The sequence below is a fragment of the Poromitra crassiceps genome, assembly GCF_964638095.1.
Source record: "Poromitra crassiceps genome assembly, chromosome: 12".
Lineage (NCBI taxonomy): Eukaryota > Metazoa > Chordata > Actinopteri > Beryciformes > Melamphaidae > Poromitra > Poromitra crassiceps.
This window is the reverse complement of record NC_139632.1, coordinates 44122278-44140815: the sequence shown is the minus strand read 5'-3', so window position 1 is coordinate 44140815 and position 18538 is coordinate 44122278. Positions and strand designations below refer to the sequence as shown.

The 18538-nt window shown below is 42.2% G+C and overlaps 1 pseudogene across 1 annotated transcript in view; it reads right to left on the bottom strand.

Annotated features, from left to right (window-relative positions):
* LOC310786585 (dipeptidyl peptidase 9-like) overlaps positions 1 to 18538 on the bottom strand; it is a 32572-nt pseudogene that overhangs the window by 5647 nt on the left and 8387 nt on the right. Inside the window, exons 5-16 of the transcript XR_014554084.1 lie at positions 17228 to 17404; positions 15750 to 15918; positions 15430 to 15540; positions 14940 to 15068; positions 14581 to 14642; positions 8831 to 8931; positions 7955 to 8129; positions 6600 to 6756; positions 6136 to 6215; positions 5321 to 5491; positions 4228 to 4363; positions 3146 to 3291 (exon numbers count right to left, since the gene is read on the bottom strand). The product of XR_014554084.1 is annotated as a dipeptidyl peptidase 9-like (transcript). The remainder of the gene's footprint in view (positions 1 to 3145; positions 3292 to 4227; positions 4364 to 5320; positions 5492 to 6135; positions 6216 to 6599; positions 6757 to 7954; positions 8130 to 8830; positions 8932 to 14580; positions 14643 to 14939; positions 15069 to 15429; positions 15541 to 15749; positions 15919 to 17227; positions 17405 to 18538) is intronic.

Here is an 18538-nt window from a genome sequence, read left to right as displayed (position 1 = left end):
CTCTCCCCAGATCACTCTATGGCTCTCCCCAGATCACTCTATGGCTCTCCCCAGATCACTCTATGGCTCTCCCCAGATCACTCTATGTCTCTCCCCAGATCATCGTACGGCTCTCCCCAGATCACTCTACAGCTCTCCCCAGATCACTCTATGGCTCTCCCCAGATCACTCTACAGCTCTCCCCAGATCACTCTATGGCTCTCCCCAGATCGGCAGAGGGGGTGGAGCAACGACCGGGACCGCAGGGGGAATTTGGCCAAGTGCAATTGGGGAGAAAACGTGAGGGGAAAAAATGCTCGTTTCCCCCAATAAATCATGCTAATACGGCCTATTTGGTCAAAGTTTCAGCCTATTAATACAGTAAAATTTCAATTAAATGCCAAGTCCCAATTAAATGCTGTTTACCGGGGTGTGTGGCTACACATTTTGACAAATAAATGCCAGTCTCAATTAGAAGACGGTTGCCATTTTCGGCTTTCATCCTTTTTAAGGTAGACTACAGGTATTTTGAAAAGGGGCTCTGTCTCTTGTCTCTCACTCTCTCCTGTTCATAATTATGCATGCAGAGAGAGAGGGAGAGTGTGCGCAGCACTGTGGGCCCATGGAGAGAGAGGGAGAGTGTGCGCAGCACTGTGGGCCCATGGAGAGAGAGGGAGTGTGCGCAGCACTGTGGGCCCATGGAGAGAGAGGGAGAGTGTGCGCAGCACTGTGGGCCCATGGAGAGAGAGGGAGAGTGTGCGCAGCACTGTGGGCCCATGGAGAGAGAGGGAGAGTGTGCGCAGCACTGTGGGCCCATGGAGAGAGAGGGAGTGTGCGCAGCACTGTGGGCCCATGGAGAGAGAGGGAGAGTGTGCGCAGCACTGTGGGCCCATGGAGAGAGAGGGAGAGTGTGCGCAGCACTGTGGGCCCATGCAGAGAGAGGGAGAGTGTGCGCAGCACTGTGGGCCCATGGAGAGAGAGGGAGTGTGCGCAGCACTGTGGGCCCATGCAGAGAGAGGGAGAGTGTGCGCAGCACTGTGGGCCCATGGAGAGAGAGGGAGTGTGCGCAGCACTGTGGGCCCATGCAGAGAGAGGGAGAGTGTGCGCAGCACTGTGGGCCCATGGAGAGAGAGGGAGAGTGTGCGCAGCACTGTGGGCCCATGGAGAGAGAGGGAGAGTGTGCGCAGCACTGTGGGCCCATGGAGAGAGAGGGAGAGTGTGCGCAGCACTGTGGGCCCGGCCCACACGGGTCATGGCCTTAGATTGACTAGTGATAGAAGTGTGGTTGGCACAGGGGATTGATGGCAGGGCTTTGTGGATTACAGGCAGAGGTGTAGTGCTATCTAGAGAAGTGGGGGAACGCACCTATATGGGGAACACCTGCACACGCACAGGTCCCAACAAAGCCCCCCCCCCCCGCACACGCACACACGCTAACGCTCATGTAGCCTATTCATTAATTAATCGTTCGGGCAATCGCTTATATCAACGAATTAAACGAGCAAACTCACGGATTCCTCAAGTGCTGCAAACCACTGTCACTGACACGCGACTTCAGCAGTCAGTTATCAACACAAACAGCTAAACAATCTCTCAACCAGCGATCACACAAGCTGCACAAGGCATTGATCATCATTTGGCACGGCGGCCGGCATTTTTAGAATTTTGTGGCGAATTCTGGTGATGCAAATTGCAATGGCGTGATTAACGCTAACTTTTGATTCAACCGCGTTGAAAAGAAACACGCTTTTAACATTGTTTCTTCATGCTTGTAAACGTACCTTTTAAGCAGCTGGTCCGAAAAATGAAAGGATGTTTGGCTGCCTTTTTCATCTTTACTTGTTAAAGTGAGGTACTGGGGGAAAAAAATATATTTTGATGCTGAAAAATCCAGTAGCCTAGCTGTTTCAGTATAGCTTTTATTAAACCGAGGTTTCCCCCACGCTGTAGCTAGTTAAGGTGGAATGTTTCATTTTCCTTCAAGCCACGAGTTGATGCTGTGTGAATCATTCAGCCCACCTTAAATATAGTTAAGGTGGAATGTTTCCTTCTTTCTTCAAGCCGCAAGTTGATGCTGTGTGAATAATTCAGCCCACCTTAAATATAAGACGAATGACAACGTTGCCAATTTTCACTCGTTTTATTGGCTCGACATGCACACACACACTGACACACACAAAACACCCCTTGGAGAAGCATGGGAATGCCGTTCCCCCACGTTCTACCGGCACTACACCTATGATTACAGGGGAATTTGAAATGGGTTCAGAATTGTCCATTGCAGAGGAGTTTGAATGATGGGAGGTCTGTTCAGTACACATTCAGCTTTTCCCTGCTGTGGCTCACTTGCCAAGCGAAGATGAGAAATTGTTTAATTGGATCTTTCAGCTCTTTTGTCTGGTGGAGGAAAAAATGGAAGCCAATGTCGCAAATGAGAATGCGGATCGATGAGCAAAAAAGGAGGAAAAAAACCAGACCAATCAGATTCCATACTTAGTCTGGGACTCTGGGACACCCCTAGTCTGTCTGGGACACCCCTAGTCTGTCTGGGACACCCCTAGTCTGTCTGGGACACCCCTAGTCTGTATAATCTGGAGATTTATATTCATATTTGATCTCAGTGACTAAGCCCTTGTTCACGCAGGACGCTGAACGTAAGTAGAACTGAAGCTTGAAGCAGCACAAGCTGAACTGACGCCTAACCGTTCACACAGGAAGCCTTCTCTTTTCCTCTCAGCGCCTCCTTGGCGCGCCTCGAACCCGCCCACAACTTCCCATTGACTTCATGCCTGGCAGCTTCAAGCTTCACGCGTCACGCTTAGAAAATAGGACTGAATCCTGAACGATCGCTTGAGCAAGGTGTGAGCGTGGCTTCGGCGAGGCTTCAGCGTGACGCGCGCGCGGGTGGTGTGAACGGCCTCGCCTGTTAACAAGGACGCCTAAATGAAACTTGTGGGTTCAGCGTAGGTAGAGCTTAGGTTGAGCGTTGCTTCGGTGTCCTGTGTGAACGGGGGCTAAAACGTTTAGTAATAAAGTCTCAATTAGGGGAATGCGATGCTCTTTTCTGTTGAAGCACCAATAAATAAAATCAAAATAAATAAAGTTGACACTTTCTGTATAGTCTCTGAGCCTGCTGGACATTAACGTGACGTGTGAGAGGACTAACCTGCGGGCCACCGTACACGAAGACGACGGTGGGATGCTTCTTGCCAGGCTGCAGCTGCTGCGGTTTGTACAGCATGCCGTACAGCTGGAAGCCCGACTTCCCCGTGAAGTTAAAGATCTCTGGAGGAGTGTAGTCCATCGGGCAGCCTGAGGACAAACGGCAGCAACATCCATACAGAAGGCACGCTTAACCTCAATTAACTCATTATCAACTCTATCTTGGCTCATTTTAAGGCACTCTATACAAGTAAAAAATATATTTAGTTGAAATGCCTAAAACCTAGCCTTTCTTCAGGACGCTGGTATATTCAGATCATACGACCTGAATCCAGCATCCTTTATGAGACAAGCACCCGGGGTTCGCATGGCACCGATGGGTTGGGTTTAGGCATGAGGAGTGACGATTGGTTGAGAATACCAGGGTAGGCCAATCAGAGGCAGAGTAGGGCGGGTTTTAACAAGAAACAGCGGTCGACCCGTTTTAAAAAAATAATAAAAAATGTTTATCGAAACTGCACGGAAGACTGCAAGACTGTCCGGCAACTTGTGGTGAGTTTGAAATTTCGATGCGACGTCTTGTAAAGTCCAGCACGGATGACATCTTTGTAGCTTGAGACTTAATTTGGAACCCCGGGTGCTTGTCTTATAAAGGACGCTGGATTCAGGTGGTATGATCTGAATATGCGTCCTGAGAAGGGCTACCTAAAAGCTAAATGTAAAGTGTAAGCTTGTCATATTGAACAGAAAGAGGGCTGTACAGCTGATCAGAAAAATATTGACAACTGCTACTTTAATGAAGGAGAATTTCCTAATGAGGTGTTCTTGCACCGTGCAGAATTGTTGGCCTGCAAACTACATTGCATGCTGGACAAAAATAGTTCCTTTTATTCAAACTGAGAAACGTAAGCTCCATAACGTAAAATGTTTGCAGGCATCGCAGTGCTTTGCAATCTTTTACAAAAGAATTACAACATTATTATTTTTTCTTGTGTCAATATCATGCTTGCCTAACCGTTGCAACTTAGACATCATTTCATGTCCTAAGTGAACTGTGGTAGTCTTCATTCAGTAGTGATTTCTTACCGGAGGACTCCATCATGCTGGCACAGAACTCAAACTCTTTGGGCAGGTCGTCGCTGTCGGAGCTGTTCAGCCTGTACAGGTGAACGCAGGGCGGATGGCTCACGCTGCTGTAATGGCTGACAAACATGTCAAAGGTCTGAGTAGAGAGAGAGAGGAGAGAGAGAGAGAGGGTGGGGTCAAACAGAGCCTCACTATCCATCCTTGTTTCTACTGAAAGATATAAATTACATACAAAAATCCCTCTATAGTACTGGCAGACTAATATATCTGTCCAACACTCATTTCAACGACTAATTTTAGCTAGATGACTGCTATCTTTAGCATCGATATTGTTGCGACAGGAAAGAAATATACCACTATATCATATAGCCAAATATAAAGCTAATACATGATCGGTGGACATATCTGCTGTAGCCAAATTTTCTATGCCGACAAACGAGTTTTTTTGTTTTAATCATACAAAATAAAAGTAGCTCAGCAGCTGCTTTCTCACAGTTAGAAAAGTTGAGGAAAGTTCCAGTGTGAAACTACTTTGGGTTCCACTTGAGACGTTACAGGAGGGCTGCATGGATTTTCATAATGCAACAGAAGCAGTTATGCAGGTGTAGAGTGTAGAGGGAGTATGAGCAGCCTGCATCCATAATGTTTCCCCCAGGCTTGAACACAGACAGGCTCTCTCCCTGACCTATATACTGCTGGGCTGTACCGGCTGCACACACTCAACTACATTCAATACACAACCCCCCAGATCACATTAGTTTAGCTTCAAAATGAGATTTCTTTTAAATATTCAACCCTTCATGTACAAAATGACGGTGAAATATATATATAAAGTGGAACACATGATGGGTTTACTGTTGTAGTTATTTGTCATTTGCCAGGGCTTCATTTGTCTGCCAAATATTTCCGAAATTATTCACCGAAATCTGCAATGCAATTTGGTCCGGTAGGTACCGGTCGTAAAGGAACTGGTGCCGTAGTGGTACCGGGTTCCAACCCTAGTGTGAATGTGCAGTTCGGGTTAGGGAATGAACATAGGCGTGTGCGTGTGCGTGTGTGTGTGTGTGTGTGTGTGTGTGTGTGCAACGCGTACCTGGCTGACGGAGCAGCTGTGGGAGAAGCCGGGCTTGGTGAGTCGGATGATTTCCCCCGGGCTGTCGTAGCTGACGGTGTACAGGTGGTGCTCCAGAGGAGAGTCTCTGGTGCCCTGGAAGTAAACCAGGCTCGCCGCCTCGTCCACCCAGATCTGAGGAGAGGACGAGCGCTGCACGGTACAAACAGCACAGAACAGATGATGTGACTTTGTGTCGTTACAAAAAAAAAATCTTCATGTTTTAAGATTGCTGGCTTTTTTTTTTATCCATCTCATTTCCCTTCCATTTCTACGTGTGCCCATTTCAATCCTGTCTGATTTGAGTTCATCTCTGATTTATTTACTGTCTATCATTTTGTATGGTGCTTTTTAAAATTTCTCTAAAGCACATGGTAACCATTGGTTTATTAGTATCTATCTATCTATCTATTTGGCAATGTGGGCAATCTCTGTCTGTTCTCCGTTTCAAGAATTTTGGCCGGCCACAGCTATGCCGTTTTACGTGCGATCGGGCTGAAACTTTCAGGGGGTGTAAAGAGCACCCGTGCGGGTGACCTGACGGAGACAGATTTTTTAATTAGGTGATTGCCCTAATTACCTAATGATGTGATTATGTCATCAGTGATGCTGCATATGGGACGTACAGTGGGCGAGCTGCAGTGCGGGCTCACAACCGCCTAGGAATCGAGCGTGCATAGCATGCGAGATTACTACTAGTAATTTAAAAAAGCCTAAAAAGGCCCAGTCCTGGTTATATGGTGACATGGCAAATCGACAGTTCCATTTTAACTGATGTGTGGGCAGGTTTTTTTTACCTTCGCTCCGTGATTGGCCAGCACCTCCCACTCCCCGCTGGTTAGCGTTAGCTCCTCCTTGATTGGACACTTGAAATCATCTGGTGAGAAAGGAGGGATGAAGTCACATAAACAGATGAATGAAAGAAAGGCTTTTCTTTTTTTTACATATATAAATGTTTCCCTGAATCACCAAGTCTGCTGTAACACAGTTCCACACATGACTGCCCAAACAGCATTTCTTATTAACTTTCCATGTCTAGATTTCACAGTATCAGTTGGTCCAGGAACCAGCAACCTTCTGGTCAAAAGCCTGCTTCTAGATTTTTGTGATACTTTGTTCGTCGGTGATAAGTTCTGTTCTCTCTATCCATCTATTGGAGATAGCACCACAAGGTGGTTTTTATTTATTCTTTATACTAAATTCATCAAATTTTTGGACATTTTGATGTGTGTGTGTGTGTGTGTGTGTGTGTGTGTGTTACCTTCAGAGTGCGTGTAGCTGCTCCAGTCATAGTGTCCCTGCTGTAGCACAGCTGTGATCTTATACAGGTGGCAGAAGCATGTTTTGGACTCATTCACCGTGATGAAGGTGATCTCCTCATCACTGGTTTGGATGAAGGGATGGAAGATGTCGTGGACCTGCAGGACATGGAGATGCTCTGTGTCACTAAAATCCATCCGTCTGATCAGCCTAAAGCTAAAGCACAGATATTTCGTGAATATTTATAACTGGGTGGTGCAGTGGTAGATTCCGTGCTTACCAACACGAGGGTCGCAGGTTCGAACCCCCGTGTTGGTCTGGCATCCATACAAGCCATGTCTGCGGGTGGGAAGCCGGATTAGGGGTATGTGTCCTGGCCGCTGCACTAGTGCCTCCTCTGCCAGACTTCCTGTCTCGTCCTTGCTAACTGTAGCTAGCTTGATGCACCTAACCACGAAGGCACGATGGAAATTCTCCAGCCAGACAGCACAGAGCCAAAGCTGCTACAGCCAGCAGCAGTAAAAGCTACTCAGTCCCCATGTCATTTTGCTGTCACATGTCCTAAACGCTGTGTTTCATAGTGCGGTGTAACGTTTGTTAAAAGTGTGTGTGTGTCTGGTTGTCTCGAGACTCCTGTCAGCTAACAATCTGTAGCTAAGAGTTAGCAGCTAGTGCTAGCTGCAGTGCTGCTAACGCTAGCCAGAACTTGTCTGCTGTTGTTGAATGTAGCTTTGTCTCCCCCGTGTACAAAACCATTGTCTAATCCCATTTGTTTATGTGACTCTTGGCATACCTTGTTAGCAAGCCAGCTAGCAAGCCAGCTAGCTGTAGGCTACAGGACAGGCACCGTCTGAGGCTGGTTAGCGGACTGAGCAGTCTTGTCTGGTCAGGAGACCACGCATGCACAAATTCACACCGTGTATGGGTGTGCCCCGGCCGACCAATGGTGTAACGTCATCACAGACACTCACTCAATCACTCAGCGACATTTGCACTTCTAGCGCTGGCCGCCATGCCGTCCAGCCAAAACATGTACGACAAAACAACTTGTAATGATAATTGCAATATTCTGTCTAATAATCTCAATTAGATTTTTTCAGCCATACTTCATCCGAATCATAATCGGAGAAACTGCGACTCCATGCAGCTGTTTGCTGTTGTTGACACTGATTCAGTGACACATGCGCCTCCTTTATGGGTAGTTGTGGCTCTTTTAAGTCCTAATAAAAAAAAAAAAAAATAAAAAAAAAAAATAGGGTTGTGTGGCACTGGGAGCGAGATGTGAGTCACATGGGAGAGAAAGAAGAGTGAAGTGTGAGTCTTTGAGCTGCAGTGTGTGTGTGGTGTTTGCCTCACATTGATCCAGATGTCGCTGGTCTCCTGGTAGATGATGAAGGGCTGGACGTCTCCCAGGGCCTCCAGGCTCTGCAGCCGGCTGGCCGGGTCCTGCTGCACAGGGACGAACAGAGCCGGAGGCAGCAGGATCAGCTGGAGACGCTGCTGCCGCCGGTCCAACATGGCCGCCCATGCACTGAGAGAGAGACACACACACACACACACAGTACACACACAGTTAGAGGCCAAACAAAACTTCACGGACTACTGCAATAATCCAACTACCTTATTCTAAATATGACAATATTTCAAATAAGGTGTTTACATGAGTTCCTTAATAGAGAATATTCCATTCATATTCCCGTTTACATGATACAGAGCAGAGTCTGATTGACAGAAGAGACGCCTACATGACGTCCCTACGTCCTGCGTGGGACGTTCCCTCCTGAGTTGAACCTGAAGCTCCTTCTGTCATGTTGCTGCTGTGTTAGGGACAAGATGTTGGGACTTCTTTATACTGGTCATCTTTTCTTCTGTCAACAAGTTGCACCACACTCGCTGGAAGCTAGAGAATGTGTCGTCACCCTACGCGTCACAAAATGCTGTGACAATTCTGATAGGACATCATATAGTGCTATTCAGGTGTATACATGGTCTACAATGCACTTTAATAATGCGATTGAAATGGTCTTAATTCGACTATTGCTATGATAACAGAGAATTGCTGATTTTAAAGTTATATCGTGGCTAGGAAGCGACAAACCCAAGGTACTACCAGAGTTCAACAGCACTTTCAGATTACACGCTATGAGCGCTATGTCGTGCATTTGAAAAAAACACATAGGTCGTCTGTCTGGGGTTTTATTTTTGTTATTGTCTCCTGGAGAAGAAACTCACTATCGTCCGTCTTTAGTCCACCCGGCTCTGGAGATGTACTCCACGCCGGGGAACAGGCTGCGGAAGGGAATCACCAGCTCCTTTTCCTGAGTGCTGACAATCTGAGGGAGAAAGAGCAGGCTGCCCTGAGTTCAGATCACACTTCCTGTTCACTTTAGCTGGATTAACAGCTCAATAATATACGATAGTTCCTATTCACTGTAGCTGGATTAACAGATCAACAATATACGATAGTTCCTATTCACTGTAGCTGGATCAACAGATCAACAGTATACATGTATCACACTTCCTTTTCACTGTAGCTGGATTAACATAACAATATATCACACTTCCTTTTCACTGTAGCTGGATTAACATAACAATATATCACACTTCCTTTTCACTTTAGCTGGATTAACATAACAATATATCACACTTCCTGTTCACTGTAGCTGGATTAACATAACAATATATCACACTTCCTTTTCACTTTAGCTGGATTAACATAACAATATATCACACTTCCTGTTCACTGTAGCTGGATTAACATAACAATATATCACACTTCCTTTTCACTTTAGCTGGATTAACATAACAATATATCACACTTCCTTTTCACTGTAGCTGGATTAACATAACAATATATCACACTTCCTTTTCACTGTAGCTGGATTAACATAACAATATATCACACTTCTGTTCACTGTAGCTGGATTAACATAACAATATATCACACTTCCTTTTCACTGTAGCTGGATTAACATAACAATATATCACACTTCCTTTTCACTGTAGCTGGATTAACATAACAATATATCACACTTCCTGTTCACTGTAGCTGGATTAACATAACAATATATCACACTTCCTTTTCACTTTAGCTGGATTAACATAACAATATATCACACTTCCTGTTCACTGTAGCTGGATTAACATAACAATATATCACACTTCCTTTTCACTTTAGCTGGATTAACATAACAATATATCACACTTCCTGTTCACTGTAGCTGGATTAACATAACAATATAGCACACTTCCTGTTCACTGTAGCTGGATTAACATAACAATATATCACACTTCCTGTTCACTGTAGCTGGATTAACATAACAATATATCACACTTCCTGTTCACTGTAGCTGGATTAACATAACAATATATCACACTTCCTGTTCACTGTAGCTGGATTAACATAACAATATATCACACTTCCTGTTCACTGTAGCTGGATTAACATAACAATATATCACACTTCCTGTTCACTGTAGCTGGATTAACATAACAATATATCACACTTCCTGTTCACTGTAGCTGGATTAACATAACAATATATCACACTTCCTGTTCACTGTAGCTGGATTAACATAACAATATATCACACTTCTGTTCACTGTAGCTGGATTAACATAACAATATATCACACTTCCTGTTCACTGTAGCTGGATTAACATAACAATATATCACACTTCCTGTTCACTGTAGCTGGATTAACATAACAATATATCACACTTCCTGTTCACTGTAGCTGGATTAACATAACAATATATCACACTTCCTGTTCACTGTAGCTGGATTAACATAACAATATATCACACTTCCTGTTCACTGTAGCTGGATTAACATAACAATATATCACACTTCCTGTTCACTGTAGCTGGATTAACATAACAATATATCACACTTCCTGTTCACTGTAGCTGGATTAACATAACAATATATCACACTTCCTGTTCACTGTAGCTGGATTAACAGATCAACAATATATCACACTTCCTGTTCACTGTAGCTGGATTAACATAACAATATATCACACTTCCTGTTCACTGTAGCTGGATTAACATAACAATATATCACACTTCCTGTTCACTGTAGCTGGATTAACATAACAATATATCACACTTCCTGTTCACTGTAGCTGGATTAACATAACAATATATCACACTTCCTGTTCACTGTAGCTGGATTAACAGATCAACAATATATCACACTTCTGTTCACTGTAGCTGGATTAACATAACAATATATCACACTTCCTGTTCACTGTAGCTGGATTAACATAACAATATATCACACTTCCTTTTCACTGTAGCTGGATTAACATAACAATATATCACACTTCCTGTTCACTGTAGCTGGATTAACATAACAATATATCACACTTCTGTTCACTGTAGCTGGATTAACATAACAATATATCACACTTCCTTTTCACTGTAGCTGGATTAACAGATCAACAATATATCACACTTCCTTTTCACTGTAGCTGGATTAACATAACAATATATCACACTTCCTGTTCACTGTAGCTGGATTAACATAACAATATATCACACTTCCTGTTCACTGTAGCTGGATTAACATAACAATATATCACACTTCCTGTTCACTGTAGCTGGATTAACATAACAATATATCACACTTCCTGTTCACTGTAGCTGGATTAACAGATCAACAATATATCACACTTCCTGTTCACTGTAGCTGGATTAACAGATCAACAATATATCACACTTCCTGTTCACTGTAGCTGGATTAACATAACAATATATCACACTTCCTGTTCACTGTAGCTGGATTAACATAACAATATATCACACTTCCTGTTCACTGTAGCTGGATTAACATAACAATATATCACACTTCTGTTCACTGTAGCTGGATTAACATAACAATATATCACACTTCCTGTTCACTGTAGCTGGATTAACATAACAATATATCACACTTCCTTTTCACTGTAGCTGGATTAACATAACAATATATCACACTTCCTGTTCACTGTAGCTGGATTAACATAACAATATATCACACTTCCTGTTCACTGTAGCTGGATTAACATAACAATATATCACACTTCCTTTTCACTGTAGCTGGATTAACATAACAATATATCACACTTCCTGTTCACTGTAGCTGGATTAACATAACAATATATCACACTTCCTTTTCACTGTAGCTGGATTAACATAACAATATATCACACTTCCTGTTCACTGTAGCTGGATTAACATAACAATATATCACACTTCCTGTTCACTGTAGCTGGATTAACATAACAATATATCACACTTCTGTTCACTGTAGCTGGATTAACATAACAATATATCACACTTCCTTTTCACTGTAGCTGGATTAACATAACAATATATCACACTTCCTTTTCACTGTAGCTGGATTAACAGATCAACAATATATCACACTTCCTGTTCACTGTAGCTGGATTAACATAACAATATATCACACTTCCTTTTCACTGTAGCTGGATTAACATAACAATATATCACACTTCCTGTTCACTGTAGCTGGATTAACATAACAATATATCACACTTCCTGTTCACTGTAGCTGGATTAACATAACAATATATCACACTTCTGTTCACTGTAGCTGGATTAACATAACAATATATCACACTTCCTTTTCACTGTAGCTGGATTAACAGATCAACAATATATCACACTTCCTGTTCACTGTAGCTGGATTAACATAACAATATATCACACTTCCTTTTCACTGTAGCTGGATTAACATAACAATATATCACACTTCCTTTTCACTGTAGCTGGATTAACATAACAATATATCACACTTCCTGTTCACTGTAGCTGGATTAACATAACAATATATCACACTTCTGTTCACTGTAGCTGGATTAACATAACAATATATCACACTTCCTTTTCACTGTAGCTGGATTAACATAACAATATATCACACTTCCTGTTCACTGTAGCTGGATTAACATAACAATATATCACACTTCCTGTTCACTGTAGCTGGATTAACATAACAATATATCACACTTCTGTTCACTGTAGCTGGATTAACATAACAATATATCACACTTCCTTTTCACTGTAGCTGGATTAACAGATCAACAATATATCACACTTCCTTTTCACTGTAGCTGGATTAACATAACAATATATCACACTTCCTGTTCACTGTAGCTGGATTAACATAACAATATATCACACTTCCTTTTCACTGTAGCTGGATTAACATAACAATATATCACACTTCCTTTTCACTGTAGCTGGATTAACATAACAATATATCACACTTCCTGTTCACTGTAGCTGGATTAACATAACAATATATCACACTTCTGTTCACTGTAGCTGGATTAACATAACAATATATCACACTTCCTTTTCACTGTAGCTGGATTAACAGATCAACAATATATCACACTTCCTTTTCACTGTAGCTGGATTAACATAACAATATATCACACTTCTGTTCACTGTAGCTGGATTAACATAACAATATATCACACTTCCTTTTCACTGTAGCTGGATTAACATAACAATATATCACACTTCCTGTTCACTGTAGCTGGATTAACATAACAATATATCACACTTCTGTTCACTGTAGCTGGATTAACATAACAATATATCACACTTCTGTTCACTGTAGCTGGATTAACATAACAATATATCACACTTCCTGTTCACTGTAGCTGGATTAACATAACAATATATCACACTTCCTTTTCACTGTAGCTGGATTAACATAACAATATATCACACTTCCTTTTCACTGTAGCTGGATTAACATAACAATATATCACACTTCCTGTTCACTGTAGCTGGATTAACATAACAATATATCACACTTCTGTTCACTGTAGCTGGATTAACATAACAATATATCACACTTCCTTTTCACTGTAGCTGGATTAACATAACAATATATCACACTTCCTGTTCACTGTAGCTGGATTAACATAACAATATATCACACTTCCTGTTCACTGTAGCTGGATTAACATAACAATATATCACACTTCTGTTCACTGTAGCTGGATTAACATAACAATATATCACACTTCCTTTTCACTGTAGCTGGATTAACAGATCAACAATATATCACACTTCCTTTTCACTGTAGCTGGATTAACATAACAATATATCACACTTCCTGTTCACTGTAGCTGGATTAACATAACAATATATCACACTTCCTTTTCACTGTAGCTGGATTAACATAACAATATATCACACTTCCTGTTCACTGTAGCTGGATTAACATAACAATATATCACACTTCCTGTTCACTGTAGCTGGATTAACATAACAATATATCACACTTCTGTTCACTGTAGCTGGATTAACATAACAATATATCACACTTCCTTTTCACTGTAGCTGGATTAACAGATCAACAATATATCACACTTCCTGTTCACTGTAGCTGGATTAACATAACAATATATCACACTTCCTTTTCACTGTAGCTGGATTAACATAATATATCACACTTCCTTTTCACTGTAGCTGGATTAACATAACAATATATCACACTTCCTTTTCACTGTAGCTGGATTAACATAACAATATATCACACTTCCTGTTCACTGTAGCTGGATTAACATAACAATATATCACACTTCTGTTCACTGTAGCTGGATTAACATAACAATATATCACACTTCCTTTTCACTGTAGCTGGATTAACATAACAATATATCACACTTCCTTTTCACTGTAGCTGGATTAACATAACAATATATCACACTTCCTGTTCACTGTAGCTGGATTAACATAACAATATATCACACTTCCTTTTCACTGTAGCTGGATTAACATAACAATATATCACACTTCCTTTTCACTGTAGCTGGATTAACATAACAATATATCACACTTCCTTTTCACTGTAGCTGGATTAACATAACAATATATCACACTTCCTGTTCACTGTAGCTGGATTAACAGATCAACAATATATCGGGACAGGTTTCATAGCACTGAATGTGTACTCACTTTGCCCAGAGGGTCCGTTCTGATTTCTGATAGTTTGAGAGTAATTTCAGGATTCTTGCTGCCTAGAATGAAATGCAGCGATGAGCCAAAACCAAACATACATCAATGCCAACAGGACTCCAGATGAGCAAACTAAGAAGCAGCAGGGCAACCGCCAGTGAAGCAAACTACACAATAATAAAGTCACATTTATAGAATATCTGACATTTAATTAGTGAACACATTTATCTAAAGCATCTCCAGCGAGAACCCTCTAACCTTGGCAGTGTCAGAACAAGTGTTCTTGTGTGTGTGTGTGTGTGTGTGTGTGTGTGTGCGTGTGTGTGTGTGTGTGTGTGCGTGTGTCTGTGTGTGTGTACCTGTGCGTGGGTATCTGTAGACGTCGGTCTTGCGTTCCTCCAGAGCTGGAGACGGGACGTGGATCAACTCGACCTCCGACTCGTCCACTTCCTCGTACAGAATCTGCAGGGTCTTGCCGCCCTCCGGGTCTGAGACAGAGACCAGCAGAACCAGTCTTTGTCAATTTTGTTTTAGAAAACTATGCTACCAATTTTTTTTTAATCATTTTTCTTCTTCTTCTTCTTACTTCTAATAAGATTACATTGAGCAATTTAAGCGTTTTTGCAACTTCGATCGTTCTTCTTCTTAGTATTTAGTAATTAGGGGTGGGCGACATCGGGGAAAAAAATAAAATATTTTTGACCAAATACCTTGGTATTGATATTGCAATATTGTAGGGATATTTACACAATGGGATTTTGATGCAGGGTTCATACACATTTTGACCAATGAATTTCCATGACTTTATAAAAATAAAATAAAAAGGCGTATTACTCCCTCCTCCTTCACCTTCAGCAGCAGCAGGAGACCACCAGTACCCTGTGAAGCGATCAAACTCTTCCTGGATGACAAAGGTGGCCACACCTGCAGATCTGGGGTCGTCCTTCAGGTTATCCAGGCCTGAAATACAAAGAGACAAATACTGTGGTGTGACAACAGCAGAGAAGACAACAGCTCAGTCTCACTGAGAGTTGGAGTTCACAGTAATACAAATTAGGGGCGTTGTCATAACCTTTGTTTTATAACTGAGATTTAAACTAATACTGGTTATTGTCCCATCTATCTCTATGAGAATGCAGCTGCTGTGCCTTGTGGGACACATGGTTGACCTTTGTGGCAGTATGTGAGCCTCCTCTCCTCGCCCGTCTCAACGCTCGTCACCCAGATGTCGTTGTTGCTGATGAAGGCGATGAAGTCAGGGTCCCCGGGGCAGATCTTGGCGTCCATGCGTGTGCCTGAACTCTGGCTCTTAATCTCTACTGGCTTCACGGGAGAAGTCTGCAAAGAAAGAAACCAAGACTCTATAGGCTACATGCACAACTTTTTTACTTCCTGAAATTAGTACAGCTTCTTTATTTCCTGTCCTACACTATTGGATGAACTGATTAATCAGGTGTGCCTGACCATTGTTGTGACTGCAGCACACCTGACATTAATCAGTTCATCCAATAGTGTAGGACAGGAAATAAAGAAGCTGTACTAATTTCAGGAAGTAAAAAAGTTGTGCATGTAGCCCATTGTCACCTAGGAAAATTGGCTTGCGGCAAGGCAAACAACGGTGCGCAAGAAAAAAGAATACATAATCACAATAAAGTCAAAATAGCAGAGATAACACAACACCTGCCGTTCCCTTGATGGCCTGGGAATGACATCATCGATAAAGTCACATTTTCACAACAGAGAGGATAATCTGGCTAATTAGAGCAGAAATCCAACAGAAATGTCTAGTGAAGAGGTGATGCATCACCATGATGAGGTCATCACCATGATGAGGTCATCACCATGATGAGGTCATCAACATGATGAAGAGGTGATGCATCACCATGATGAGGTCATCACCATGATGAGGTCATCAACATGATGAAGAGGTGATGCATCACCATGCACGATACTGGAATAATACAACTGCTCTGTCATTTGCTTTTTTGGCTTTAGAACGCAGCATTGTCTGTCTTGAAATTCATATGAGGAGTTTTTGTTCCAAAATAGAGTGCGGGCCAAAAAATGAGTTTTGAAAGCAAGAAAACTCAGAACCCAGCCAAGTAATGGTAGTGGCCGAGATGCACAATATTGGATTTTGGGCCGATATCTGATATTTTCCAACTCTTTTGGCCGCTTGCTGATGCAGATACAATATATTATGCGCACATTTCGCCCCACCTAAGTTCAGAGAACATCAAGTCTCTCCTGTAGTGGAATGAACACGTTATTATGCCAACTCTACTCTACTCTACTCTTATTGTGACGGCCCACTGGCAGATGCAGACATAAATACAATGCTTTTCAAAATGTAGCCGACAGAAGAATAAAATAAAATAAAAACTACTTCAACATGTAAAACATGTCAGATTTTTTTCATTTATGCAACATTTTCTTTCAAACAAAACTAAGTATTTAGTTAAGTATTTAGTCAAGCATCGAGCATTTCGGAATAATTAAAGCATCATTTGATCAGCCATATAGTCATATCAACAGAAATATTTGTTTTGGGCAGATATTTCATTTGAAAGCCAATATCACAGTGCATCCCTATCATTTTGTTTTATGCAGTCGTGAAAAACCGTCCTTATTTCCCCTGTTAACTCACGATGAAGCTCTTGTTGTTTCCTTCGTCGCGGCAGTAGAACAGGCTGCTGTTGGCCTGGAAGAGGAAGAGTCCACTGGGGCGGTGGTGGTCGTAGGCGGTGATGCCCGTGACGCCCAGCCGCTTCCTCTCACGCAGCAGCTCCTCCTCTCGGGAGAAGGCGCCGTGCGGCGGGCCGGCCTAGGGTCAGGGGGCGACAGGGGAGACACACACAGCGTGACAAAGCTGCCCGACCGAGGCCGAGGGAAGTTTGAGAGTTTGCTCGGGGGGCATGGAAGGCAAACAAACGGTGAACAAAACATTACGATGCTAAGTTAAAGACACAATCGTCATATAAACAACTGGGCTTCCACCCAGTCCTGCAAAACAGACGAGGCAACTTTGCACACTTGCGCCTCCAAATGGCAACAAGAAGTAACCGTGTGAAAAAAATGTTCGCACTCCAATAGCCGGAAATCCTGTAATGTTGCATCAGTAAACTGTTAAGGTGAATGTCTCAGTTAGCGCGCTCTCTTCTGTTGCAGCCACACTTTCTGATTAGCAAAGGTGTGACCAAGTCAACTTAACGAGTCAAGTCCATGTCATTAATGTCAAGTCTCAAGTCTAAATGTAGGACAGCAAGTCAAGTCAGAACAAATCAACTCTACAGTATCAATGTCATATCTTGAAGACAAATATCTAGGCCTTTTCAATGCAATATTGTTTTGAATACGATAAAAACTTGGTAAGAGCATCACGAGTTTGATTTCTAGAATCAGTTTCAACTTCAATAAATTCACTCATTCCAGACAAATTCGTGAAACAGAATTTAAACTCAGTCGTCTGCTGGAACAAATCTCATCACTTTCAATCTAAGTAATTTAGACAAACACAAGATCTCAAGTCAAGACTTTAGAAACATTTTAAAGTCATCAAAGTACAAGTCAAGTCTCAAGTCTTCTCTTCGTGGATTGCCACATTGCAATTTTACCTCTAATCGTATGTACAGTATGTAAACACTTATCTGTCTGTTCATTTGTTTTTATGTGGTATGTCTTTTTTATGAGCCATATGAAAGAATTGTTTTCTGTCATGCTTGCGATAGACAATAGAGTTTGAATGTGAATAATCTGAGTATCACAGCAGCCTTAGTGACTTTGTGTTGACCCATGTGTGCTCTACCAAGTCACCACACACTATACTTTAACACATGTGTGCTCTAACAAGTCACCACACACTATACTTTACTTTAACACATGTGTGCTCTAACAAGTCACCACACACTATACTTTAACACATGTGTGCTCTAACAAGTCACCACACACAGCAGCCTTA